This window comes from Canis lupus, chromosome X (assembly GCF_011100685.1).
Source record: "Canis lupus familiaris isolate Mischka breed German Shepherd chromosome X, alternate assembly UU_Cfam_GSD_1.0, whole genome shotgun sequence".
Lineage (NCBI taxonomy): Eukaryota > Metazoa > Chordata > Mammalia > Carnivora > Canidae > Canis > Canis lupus.
Window position 1 is genome coordinate 104,280,447 of NC_049260.1, and position 13,148 is coordinate 104,293,594.

A 13,148-nucleotide genomic window follows, 5' to 3' on the forward strand; every position below is an offset into this window, starting at 1 on the left:
ATACTGGGGTGAGTTAGGGGGCCTCATCCTTATCTGTCCCTTCCACCAAAAGGAAAATGTCCTAGCTACCCGAGTCTGGATTTGACAACCTGTGGACCAGCTCGTTGGTTCCTATCTTGAAAAGTGGCCCTGCATCCATCTGTGGCTCTGCCCACGCTGTCCTGGGCCCTTCAAAAGGCAGAATGTGGTTTCACTTTCTCCTCACCACCTCCTGATAAAAGAGCCCTGGTCTCTTCGTGGCATTTAATGAATGGTCCTCTACTCCTGGATTTGGACTTTTGGCCTTTCCAACCGGTCATTAACTGGCAGGAAATGCCCTCCTTGGCAATCACTATTGTGTAAATAGAGCTATAAACTTTCGAAGGCCCCATGCAATTCCCAGACCCTAAAGCTGCACGTGTGTGTGGGGGGGGACTCTTGATTATAACAGCACTGCTTTCCAAATTAAACTCAAACCACATGATACAGTCCATAAAATATACAAAACATGCAGTCCAGTGACAGATTTATTGTGGCCTTACAGAATAAAGCAAAAAAAAAAATCTATATGGAAAACACTGCTACTTTTGACCCAAAGAGCCCCCAAACAGGAAGTTGAAAGCAAATCAGCCAGCTGTGGTCTCACGGAGTCACGAAGGAGAACGAGGTGCAACCAGCATTTCCTGTCATTGCTTGTCACCATTTCTGAATGCCTCTGTCTGAACTGTTTTCTTCGATGGTTAAAAATACGGAAATTTCTTTGGGGATGGATGGAAGGCCAGGAGGCGGCTTAAAAGTGAAAAAAAAAATGTGACTTTTACCACACCCCCCACCCCCAGGTTACATAGCACAGGTCACACGACCAGTCACTTGAACTCCTATATTTTAAGGAACTCAGGAATGGACCATATTAGTAAAATAAGTCTTTACAACTGGACATTAGCTAGCCTTATTGTTTCCTGTTCATTTAGGATCAATTTTGAGAGCTGCTATTATATTAGTAAGGGAGAGGATTGCAGACTGCAGCATCTCATAGAGGAGGAACTCACTTCTGAGACTTGGTCTCTCTGCCCTGGTTCCCTCTCACCATTCCACAAGGCGACTTCAAAGTGCGTGCGTGCATGAGAACTTTCCAAGGGAATCATATCTTAGATCCTTTTATTACTATTATCATTATCACACTCTTTGCAACACGTGGAGGTATTCTTGTCTTTTTCCAGCAGTATGAAATGCCAAGCCCTATGGCACATTGTTCCAGCCTGTCAACTTCGCTATACAAAGGAGCTTTGGAAGAGAAGTTTTAGCCAGAAAGTAAAAGCATTTTGCCCTCTTATTATCATGACGCTAAAGCTCTCAGTATGTACAAATGAGTCCCCCAGCAAAACCAGGTTTCTCTGTCTGAGAAAGAGGATTCACACATGTTAGCAAGGCAGCGAGTTGCCTGGGCAAAAGTCCCCCCACCCAAATCTAAAGTCTTTCTCAAAAAGGCCCTCTTGGGGTGCCTGTCAATCAGAGCCCAGATCCTGGCTCACAGAAAGCTGGTAGCGCCCTTACTGACTGTAGCCTCTGTATCCACCTGAGGCCACTGCCACTACCACAGGCAATCATGAAACAGATCAGGTTATTTGGCACTCCAGTCTCCCACCTCATGTTTTCTGTATTTTGAAGCCTTTAGACCTAAAATGTGCCCTTATCACGCATACGATTTTTCACTCCTAACTTCTGGGTGAGCTAATAAGGTCTTTCTTCATGCTATCCAATTAGGAAAAATGCTCACATGAACTGAGGAGTTTAAATTGTTCTCAAAATCACTTTGGAAAAGAATACACTCCTCTACTTTGGGATCTTCATCGATCACAGACAGCAAGCATTTTGAGAAGAATCTGTGAACTGTGAACCCACAACTGGACCATCTCTCGAACACCTGACTTTTCAGAGAACAAATGCAACCTCCATGTGGGCACTACAGGGAAATGTGGCCTCCAGTGTTCCATGGGTCTTGCTGAATGTGTCTCTACACATTTTTTAACAATGCAGAAGCAGCATTACATAGTACCTGAATCGAATCTTAATAGAGCAGCCACTTTAACAGCACGTGTTCACCTCATTTTCTTGGTCTGTAAAGCACAAAATAGGAATTATACTAAGGGCTATATGCCCAAGATAGTATTATACGTGGTGCTTTTGTTTTGCATTGTTTTGTTTTCCTTCGTGAAGGTTGAGGACTACCAGACAAAAGGTGAAATGCAAGCTCTCTGGTTTTTACTGGCTTTTTTTTTTTTTTTTTTTGCTAACAGCCCTCCCCCCCCCCCCCCAAATCCTACTCTCTTGTTTGGTCTCTTCATACTGCCACATAAGGGGAGATTGCTTGAGGCTGTATCTAAAGAGTGATGGTCCTCTGGGCACAAAAGATAATTGTGGGAGATGCGAAATGGCAGCTCTTGTGTCTCTTGTACCCTGTGGACTTTGCTTTCTGGATCCAGTAAAAAGAGGCGCTATTCATACCTGTATCTTGGTAAATAAAAACCTATGCAAATTAAACCTCCAAATGGGCAGTGTTTAACTGAAAATGAGACAGCTCTCAGCGTCCTTTTGGTTTTTGTCTGTAACTTCATCACTTTCTAAACTACACGTGGCACAAGGCTTCGAAGTCCCCGTATTTCTCATTTTTTTTTTCTTTTTCTTTTAATCTGGTGCAACGGTTTGAAGAACTATTTCTACAGAACTTCTTGTTGAAGACTGATTTCCCTGAGACAGGAGGCAGATACAGGTAAGTGTAACTGCACGTGATAGAAAAAAACAGCAGCTGGCTTGCAGGCCACTCCAAAGGCTGCCGCTGCTTGCTCTGCCCTGAGCCTGTTCCAGCTGTTACTGTGACTGCCAGAGGACACTCACCCTGGGCTTCAGTCTGATTGTTGCTGTTGTGGTTATTACTGATTTTGCGGGGAGGAGGGGGGACGCTAAAGATAGAGATACTGCTACCTGAAATCACAGGAAAGATGTTGATAAAAATCTAAGGACCAGTTAGAAAGACTAATCTACACTTCTATTTAACAAACTTTCATGGAGCGCCTACTACATGCCGGGCATGGAGGATGTGAGGCCAGAAAACCCAGCCACCTGCCTGATAAGTGGCCCAGGGACCCCTGAACAAGCCCGAAGATACGTCTCTCAAACTTCCACATCAATTGCAGGAAATGCCAGGAAGCTCAGGATGCAAAGAATCCGACGCAGATAATTTTGAAGCAGTTTGAATGATTCAAAATGGAAAAGAAGAGTCAGCTGGGATCCCTGGCTGGCTCAGCGGTTTAGTGCCTGCCTTCATCCCAGGGTGTGATCCTGGGGTCCTGGGATCGAGTCTCACATTGGGCTCCCTGCATGGAGCCTGCTTCTCCCTCTGCCTGTGTCTCTGCCTCTCTCTCTGTGTGTGTCTCTCATGATTAAATAAATAAAATCTTTTAAAAAAAGGGAGGGGGGAAGAAGAGCCAGCAAACTGCCAAGCTCTAGGATGCTCCCATGGCCTCAGGAGATCAAATAGCCTGTCAGAAGTTTCTAGTGCCAACTCCCCACATTTCGGTCCAGACTGCCTTTCTCAATTGGAGGCCCTTTCTTCCTGGGCCCATTGAGTTCACCCATGGTGCAGGCATAAAACAAACTCCTGCCTGAAATGGGAAACAAATCACTCCTACTCATAAGCCAATTTGGCACTGATGGAAGTGGGCCTTGAGAGTGGACATAGTATTTAACAAGCGTGCGTAATTGATTCTTAAATCTCCAAACAGGCTCTTTTCTTCCCCTTAACACTTTGTCCTCACGGCTGTTACAGAGTTCTGGGATGACTGTGCTGGAGTTTCTTGAAAAGCATCGTATGCACACAGAGGGAAAATTTATATGTGTATCATATATACATGCACGTGAATATACACGTAGATACATATGCATGTTATACTCACATACATACATGCACTACACACACACATGCTCATGTGCATTTAAATCAAACTTCTGGGATGCCTGGTTGGCTCAGCGGTTGAGTACCTGCCTTTGGCCCAGGGCGTGATCCTGGAGCCCCAGGATCAAGTCCCACATCAGGCTCCCTGCATGGAGCCTACCTCCCCCTCTGCCTATGTCTCTGCCTCTCTCTGTGTCTCTCATGAATAAATAAATAATACCTTTTAAAAAAAGACATTTAAATCAAACTTCCTTTCATTCTTCCTTTCTCTTGAGTATCCTTTTCCCAAAAGTTCACTGCCTGGAATTGAATAGATATTTGCCCATAATCTTCTAGGCAGAAGTCAACGCATGGCTGTATATATTGTTCAAAAGTGACAACTATTTTGTGCACGCATGTACGTGTGTGCTTGTGTGGATGTGCCCAGACAACCTGGGAATACCTTTATTTTTCACCCAAAAATAAGGTCCCTCTTCCCAGACTGCATTATGCCTCTGACCAATCTTTTAAAAACACTGTCGCTCCATTTAATATGAAGTAGAAATAAATGATGGATTGATACTGCGTTTTTACTAAAATGAGCTGGAAAAAAAACACCTCTCTGATCCCTTTTAGATCACATGGATGTCATTAACACTTGGTAATGTAACAGATACCTTATTTATCCTAATCCTCAAAGGTGTCCCTCCAACACTGTCATTTGGCTGTCTTGAGACGATATATAACCATTTAGGAAGAGCAGGATGCCTTGGAACCATCTGGTTTCCTTAAGATCTGAAAGCCCACATGAATACAGATCTAATTGCTTTCTTTTTGGCCATAATTTGTGTTTGTTTGTTGTTTGGTTGGTAATTAAAATTAAACGACTTGCTCCCAAACACAGTTTATTCTCCTAGGGAAAAAAGAAAAATTGCCACCTCATTTTATCTGAGGTACACATTTCCTTCTATTTTCGAAGTGACAACCGTATCACACCTCAGGAGGGGCAGAAAAAGCCCACAAAGAAACACAACTTCTGACTTCCGTTTTCTGACATAACATACACTGAGAATGGGGTTGAGGGGAATCCATCTGTTCAGCCTGAGAGACCCTGTTTAAGAAAACACAAGAGTGTGGAAGAACCTTGAGGTAGAGGTGACTGTAGCCTCATGCTCTTTCAGACACTAGTGTTTTTTTGTTTGTTTGTTTGTTTTTGGTTTTGTTTTTGTTTTTTTGACACTAGATAGTTTTAACATGGCAGTGACCATTATCTACCTTTAATTACAGGATCAGATTACTTGTCAAACATGTAACTTATTCTTATCTGCTATGCCCCAATCCCTGTTTGTTGTCCTACCAGACAACATCATTTATTTCCAAACATGAAAATACCATCCCCTTCCTGAATGTATTGTGTTATTAAGCAGGAGCAGTGTATGATTTTCGGAATGAAAATCTACATCACTTGATGGCTTCTCACCCCCTTCCTCCTATCCCCTCTCACATCTAAAGACAGCTGGGTAGAGAACAAAATTGTACTTCAAACTATATTGTCAGCATTTGCAGAGCAGCCAAGAGACTGTCACTGTTCCAGCACGTGCAGTACAAAACCTTTTTTTCCTTCCCCCAAGCTGCTCTGGTTACTTCTTCATACTGTAGAGCTGGGCAAAATAATAAAATACCTACTGGTCAGAAAAATGAATTACATGAGAGCCTAGAGGTACAGTGAGAGGCAAACAGAATGCAGACAATTAGGAAAGTGGACCATCTCACCTACTTTAAATTTTTCAGTTCCTGCAGGTACACAAAAATGTACTGTTGCAATTAAAAGCTGGGCACAAAATCTGCTCCTTTGTGAATTTACAAATTACTCATTTTTTTCTTTTCTGATTCAACATCTTGCAAGTGTCTACTTTGCATGAAGCTTTGCTTAGGTAAAGGGTGGGTGCAAGGGAATACCAAAGATACTTTGGATACCAGCTCATAATCATAGGTTTTATATCCCCCTGAAAGAGCAGCTGCTGTAAAATGCCTGGAGTGGACAGTTGAGGAAAAAAAGGTACTTTATAATAGTCCTGGGAATCATTATGAGTGCTTAAAGCAGCAAAGGAAATTAGAGAAATGAAGTAGCTCTTAGAAGTAGAGCAAAACATGCAGTCACCACCTCCAGCCTTGCACTATATCAATTCTCTCTCAAAATATTTTTTTTTTCCTGGCAAACCCCTTCATTGATGTTTTCACATGGGGTCTCCAATCTCCTCACTATATGAAGCTGCAGCATGTTAACCGGCAAAACTTCCCCCTAACGTCTCTGCCACTAGTTTAGCTGGTCTATTCTGGCCTCAAGGTTTAATCTTTTCACGTTTTTTTTAAGGATGCTTTTGGTCCAAAGTCATTCAGCACCAAAGCAGCACATCAGAGGGCCAAGTGTGTTGAAGTGAGATGTAAGTCTTTAAGCACTAAAAATGGGAGAAGTTGGTCTGGGTCATCCTCCACCCCCCTTCCCCAGGGCAACAACACAGGTATCTGTTTGCTCTACCTGCAGGAACTCTCCTTTCAGATGTGAAGCAATGAATCCCCTATACACTTCTCTCAAAAAATGATCTGGAAACACTGACGCAAAATTCATTGTATAGTAAATTCCACTGTAAACAGTTCATTTTTTCCTTTTTAGGCACACCGCAGCACCTGGGCAGGAAAACTGCACTGTTCTTTAATAGGTGCAAAACAATCTCTTTCACCCCTTCCCAGAAGCTTGCTAAATTTAATAGCAGAAGAGTCTGCCAGCCAGTAGCTTCTATTGCTCAGGGAGAAGTAAAAAGTAGACAGAGGCAGAATATCAGCCGGCTATAGGCAAAAGCCCTTTTACACTATGTTTAGGGAAGTTTCCATAAACGTGAAGGCAGCTCCCAAAGGTACTGCATGCTGGGGCAAAAATTTAAAAACAACTTTAAAAAATTGTCATTTAAACATCTGCATAGGCAAAAAAGAAGGTATGAATATAACCAGAAATATCCGAGGTCTCTGGTAAGCCTCACTGTCAATATTCCTTTTATCAGAGGTTGGGGAGAACCACGGATGAATTATATTAAGGATGCCTAGTCACTTGGATTGCTATTTCAAGTGTCCACTTTCCAACCATCACATCAGTAATCACCCAGACTTATCGATTAAACCAGGGAGTCAACGCAGTGAAAAATCAGCAGTCATTTCAAAATCAAATCTTGTAATAATTGTTTTAATTGATGCTTTCCCATGAAGTTAATACATTTGTAGAGAAAGGATACCTGCTCATAATCATAAGCTTTATCCCGTATGTGCGGATCCATGCCCAATTAAGCAATTTGGGAACATGAACATCTAGGAAAAAAAAGAAGTCCTCTAAAATACACTACCTCGAGTAGAGCAATATAATAAATTCAACCTCACTGTTGTATCTATACATATCAATCAATAGACAGTAGTCCGAGAAGTACACAGTAGGTCCACTACAGTAATGCTAGAACTACACAAATAAATCACCTGAATGTTAAGTTTCGTTACTTGCCTTGATTTAATTTCGTTTTGTTACCATAAAAGCTGACTGTGTGAATGCTAAAAATAAAGTCACCTTTTTAACAGCCTCCTAAAATCTATCCTCATGCCCTTCAGATGCCGGTAGTAAAAGCAAGCTGCCAAATGTGTTGATCCAGAGCGGGAAAAGACAAGGCTCTGCAAGGAAGCTGAGGCACTGCTCACGATATCGCAGGAACACGGGGAAATTAGGTGTTAAAAGCCTTTGCTGATGATATGCCACGCAAGAAATGCCTTTAAATCACACAGAAAAAAAAAAAATCCGTATAGAAATATAAAAAGAAGAACACGAAAGAAAAGGCAGAGAAAAGGAAAGACGGAAGAACAGGAAGAAGAAGAAAGATTAAAGCCCTCAGATTGCAGCAAAGTTGCAGTATTACTTTTCCTTTTACTTGCCACTTGAAAACTAAAGTTTAAAAGGCATTTGATTTCGTTGGCGTCCCAGGAAGGCAGCCACTCTCACAACCCCGGCTCAACTCCAGCCTTACCTTATTATGCTGCCAGCGCAAACCCAGGGGCTAAGGGGTCTTGCTCTCAGCGGCAGCGGCGGGGGCAGCGACAGCGGCACATGCCATCTGTTAGCAGCAGAAGCAAAAGCAGCGCTGCGCGAGGTGGCCCCGGTGCCGGGAGAGCATTTAGCAGGGGTGCGTACTGAATGCCGCCATTTTAAAGCGAGGCTCCTGAAATCATTAGATATAAGCAAATTAAAGCCCGCCCCACCTACAGAACTTCATGACTGGGACGTGCAACCCTGCTCCGAGTCGCCGCTGTGGGGTGTAAAATGTGAAGGCGAGAGACGCGCGCACAGGGACTCCCGGACTGAGGCGACGATCCCGGCGCTTCCCCGGCCCCTCCGCCCCGACCCCCCCGGGCTCGCGCGAGCCTCCCTTCGGGCCCCGAGGCAAGGAGCTTCGCTTTGGCTCCCAAGCGCGGGGGCTCCCGGCCGAAGCAGGCCGGCGCCCTGGAGCGTGGGGGGCGCCCAGCCCGGGCCTCCCCCCCACTTCTCCCAAGCTCTTGGTTTAGTCCGCGCGGAGCACACCTCAGAGCTCTCGGCTCCCTCGCGGCGGCGGGCGTGGGGCTCCCGCCCCGGCTAGTAGCTGCCATGGCAACCCGGGCCCCAACCCCGCCCGGCCTCGCCAAAGGCGTGCCCTGCACCCGCCGGCAGGGTAGAGCCCGCGGCCGCCGCCGGTCCCCCTCACCCCCCACCCCCGGCGCCCGGTCAGCGGGACGCGACGGGGGAATGGCGCTCATGGGGGTTTCAGGCGCCAAAAACGGCAACTCGCGCGCAACTCTTCGGGCGGGTGGAGCGGCTCTCGGGCAGCGGGAACGCTGGGCCGGCCCTCAGCCGCCCGGCCCCGCCCCGCCCGGCCAGGTAGCGCGGCGCGCCCCGCACCGCCACAGCCGCCGCCGCCGCCGCCACCGCTAACCTCACCTGGCTCGGCACGCGCGGCTCCCGGCTTCGGCTGGCCGCTGCGGACAGGGCGGGAGTCAGGCAGCGGGCGGCCCCAGCTCCCGCGCCCACCCGTTCCTGTGGTCGGCCTCCTTCCCGCCGCTCCCAAAGAGCGCCAAAAGTCGCGCCCCCGCTCCGAGTGCGGGCACTTTCCTTCTGCAGGGCGCTGTTTGGTCGCCAAATGTATTCTTTGTGTGCTTCGTTCATTCGTGCGTGGTTCTCCGAGAGCGTCGCGCGGGCTTTATTCTCAGGGGGTGTGGCGCCTCTCCCCCCAAACCCAGCGGCCCAGCCTCCGTTACAAAGGCTCTCTGTCGTTTCTTTATTAAAGGAACGGGGGACAAATCATAACGCTCAGGTTTTACAAAAGCGAAAACAAACAGAGCTCGCGCACATCCCCGGAGAAGGGGGAGGGAGGCGGCAAAGTTTCTAGAGCTTCAGGAACTGAATTGCGAATGAGAAATGCGGTGTGGCTCAAAGCTGTACGCTTAGAGTCACTTCAGATACGGGTGAAGTGAGACAGGTAATTCCCTAAAAATGGCCTTAGTCAACAAATATGTTGGCTCACTGGAGGCCAAAAAAGAAAAAGAAAAAGAATACTCACCAGCTGCTTTCCTGGGAGCTAACTTCTGTAAAAGTCCCAATCCTTTATTTCCCCTTAAGAACCTCCGGGAAATTTTGACTGGTGCCAATAGTTTCCCTTCTTCGATGGACTTTGAAGGGAAGCAAGAGCCCTAGGGTAGGGTCCCCGATACTTGTGAATGAGAAACGGACAAAGCAAATGCAATTTCATATTTTGATTTAAAAACGTGCATCTGGACAGCTAAATTACCAGTTTCGATCTAATGCAAGTGTAATAGGAACACCAGCTGTCCCTTAATTGGAGCCCCAATAATAAACGCGTGCTTTTATTTAATTTTATTAGGACAATTGTACTTGATAACATACGCATATGCGAGAGCCTCAGTGATAAGCTCATAGCAATTCATGTGCTGCTCTCCTGCCATGAACTGCTTCACCCCACTGCAGAGTTCTACATGCTCTCCAGAAAGTGCAAAAAAAAAAACATCGCAGGAGACGTTTAAGTTGCAGTTAGGTTGAGAAGCCAAGCGAATTCTCAGGCCCATTACATTTTTTAATTCTGCCAGACTGATCCCAATAGAATTCTCCCATCTAATTTTAGGTAAGAAATCAATGTCTGCTTGTTAAATGCCAGATAATAGGAGCAGGATCCTAATGGTTGGAAGGAGAACACTGGCACAAACTGCCCTTTAAATAATTGAGACACACCCCCTCCCCAAGGCATTTGGCGAGGATTGTGAAAGTTATCAGGACGATGTGCTGGGACAGCTTCTGATACTTTTGTCATCATGGCTAGAATCCTACCGTAAGTGGAACAACGCATGAGCTTCTGGTTATATGAAGAAAAACGTAAACAGAAAGACTAATTCCTAACCCCTTCTGCCCACCTCCTATGGAGCTTGCCAAATTACCTGCACTACTCTCTCTAAAAGTCAAACTTGGCTGCCATGTAGGAAGTGGCTTTGGCAGTCCAGGAACTACCATAGCTAAAAGGAGGAGATGTTGGCTACTGCAATAGTCTGGAGAGAAGGGCAGGGCTGACTTATATAACTTTATACACCATGATCTAACAAATGAGGAACTGTTATCACAGTGAGTCAACAAAGGAGTCTTTATACTAAACGTAACTTAGGTCAAAACCAGTGCGTTTACCTCTGTCCACCATTGTAAACCACATCTCCTGTGGGGCACTCCAGCTTTCCCTAATCCCCAAACTGGCTCGATTTTATTGTTATTGCATTGGTGAAATAATCGTTTTATTATAAATGTAAGGTCATAAATAGGTCAATTTGCTAGCTCTCAAGATAGTATAGCTTCAACATATTATTCTTTTGTTCACCATGTCTGACCAGTGAAAGTTGCAAATGAGGCTTTATTATTCTCTTTTGTCCACAATGGAGAGGAAGACAGCCCTATAAACAAATTTTAGCCCAGTAAATTGTCCTTTTACCCCAGGTGGTATGGCCTCCACAAATGAAGCTAGACAAATTTTCATGCCACCAGGTCATTGGGGAGTGTTCTCAAAGACAGTGGGAAATTGCTGTTACCTCCCCTTAGCACTATAGAAGGGCTTATTTGCTCTGTAGGGTGGACCCACCTTGGAATTACTTTCTACTTTAGTAGTTAGAGCTAACCAACATTTTCTTTTCTTTTCTTCCCCCTTAGGCATGATTGGGGGCACGACCCAGGAAAAATCGAGTTGCGCGCTGACTCATCCACAAGATGAGTTCTTAATGTATATACATTATAGTCTCTGAATTCTTACACTTGTTCCCCAATTGCATTTTGGGCTAGTCTCAGAATCACTATTCCTGAGGGATCTTTAAAGGGAAGTACCTCACAACACCTGGATTTAAATGTTCAGTCCTGTCCCTCTGCCCCAGCCAGTCAAACAAAGGTATACACAGCAAATATTTGAATACACCCAGGGAATATGTTCCCGTACTCTCACTATGTCTTAATGCTTAAGCATTATTTTTTTTTGCAGTCTTTATTTTTTTTAATTAATTAATTTATTTATTTATGATAGTCACAGAGAGAGGGGGGGGGCAGAGACACAGGCAGAAGGAGAAGCAGGCTCCATGCACCGGGAGCCCGACGTGGGATTCGATCCCGGGTCTCCAGGATCGCGCCCTGAGCCAAAGGCAGGCGCTAAACCGCTGCGCCACCCAGGGATCCCTTAAGCATTATTAATAGACGTTTACGCAGACATGTGTAAGGCTAAAACTCTAGATAACGAGGTAGCAGCCTCTCAAGTGACACATTCATCCAATGTATATAATTAACTTTGAAACAGGAAAGAATTCTCAAAGTTATGTAATGGTTTATTATTATTTATTATAATCCATAACCTAATGAACATTGCTGTGTTTTCAAAGATGCTGGATGGGTGGGGTTGTTGAACTCTCAATATTTTCCACCAAAGTTATTCTTTTACTCCTGTCAAGGCATTATAACTCATTTATTATTCCCTTTAAGAGATTGTCAGTGGACATCCGGGTGGGGTCGTGCTATGCACAGAAGGTGAAGGATCTTCCTCTCCTTTTGAACCTGTAGAATTATTCTCACCAGCCTAGCATTATTAGCAAATAGTTAAGTACTGTTTGCTGCTGCTCTGTTGTGGTCATTCCATACAGAAGCCTCTGGCGATTTAAGGGTGGTTGACATTGATTATTCATCCATTTCTGAAGAGTCTTTTTCATTGGGAATTGGGGGTTTGGGATTCACACAAAGGTTCTGACTGATAGGGGAGGGAAAAAGCAGAATTGGGATGTCAAAAAGGTTTAGACAATCAAAGAAATGTTCATTTCCAAGGTAAGCCCTTTGTAAAATGATGCACACTGTGTTTCTTACAGAAGAGAGAAGGCAATGCAATAAGTAATTGCATGCCAAAATCATTGCAAGCTTAGATAATAAATTGATCAACAATTCTCAGGTTGTAAACAAAATTCCTGAAATTCAGATTTTTCTTTCACTTGGGCAAAATTTTCAGAATTCTCTGGACATGTTCTAATAAACACAGAAGAAAACAGGAAAAGTATTGAAGAGTCACATCCTTCAAAACACACCTAGGCCTGATGAATTTATAAAACAATTTTTCCCTTAAGCCTTTAAGGAACCTATTATATGAATTATCCCTGGGTATTGAAAAGTATGGTTTGTTTCTTATAATTCTCCTTAGAGGGAAATGTGGCAAGAATGATACAGATGAAAATGATACAAGAATGTAAGAATAATATAAAAGGTAAGAATGATATGAAGAAGAAAAACATGGCCTATTATCACTTAGGAATACGATAGTTATAATAGCAACAATTTAATGTGGAAATACTCCAAGCCAGGCACTGTACTAAGCATTTTTTGTAAGGTAGCTCATTTGATCTTCACAACAACTCTTATAAAGTAACTATTATTATGCTTCCTTGTTAAGAACAGAAAAGTGAGAATATAAGGGAAGGGAGAAGAAATGTGTGGGAAATATCAGAAAGGGAGACAAAACGTAAAGACTGCTAACTCTGGGAAACGAACTAGGGGTGGTAGAAGGGGAGGAGGGCGGGGGGTGGGAGTGAATGGGTGACGGGCACTGGGGGTTATTCTGTATGTTAGTAAATTGAACACCAATAAAAAATTAAAAAA

The 13,148-nt window shown here is 44.5% G+C and overlaps 1 protein-coding gene across 8 annotated transcripts in view; it reads right to left on the reverse strand.

Moving 5' to 3' along the window:
- Nucleotides 1–9,238, reverse strand: part of MBNL3 (muscleblind like splicing regulator 3) — a 114,358-nt gene extending 105,120 nt beyond the window's left edge. For 3 of the 8 annotated variants that reach the window (XM_038588320.1, XM_038588319.1, XM_038588316.1), the window contains exon 1: nucleotides 7,972–8,266. The gene's annotated coding sequence lies outside the window, so the exon portion shown is untranslated. Of the gene's footprint in view, nucleotides 1–7,971; nucleotides 8,268–8,915 lie in introns of those variants that run through there. The other 5 variants (XM_038588321.1, XM_038588318.1, XM_038588317.1 and 2 more) reach the window with 4 other exon arrangements.
- Nucleotides 9,239–13,148: the final 3,910 nt, after the last annotated feature.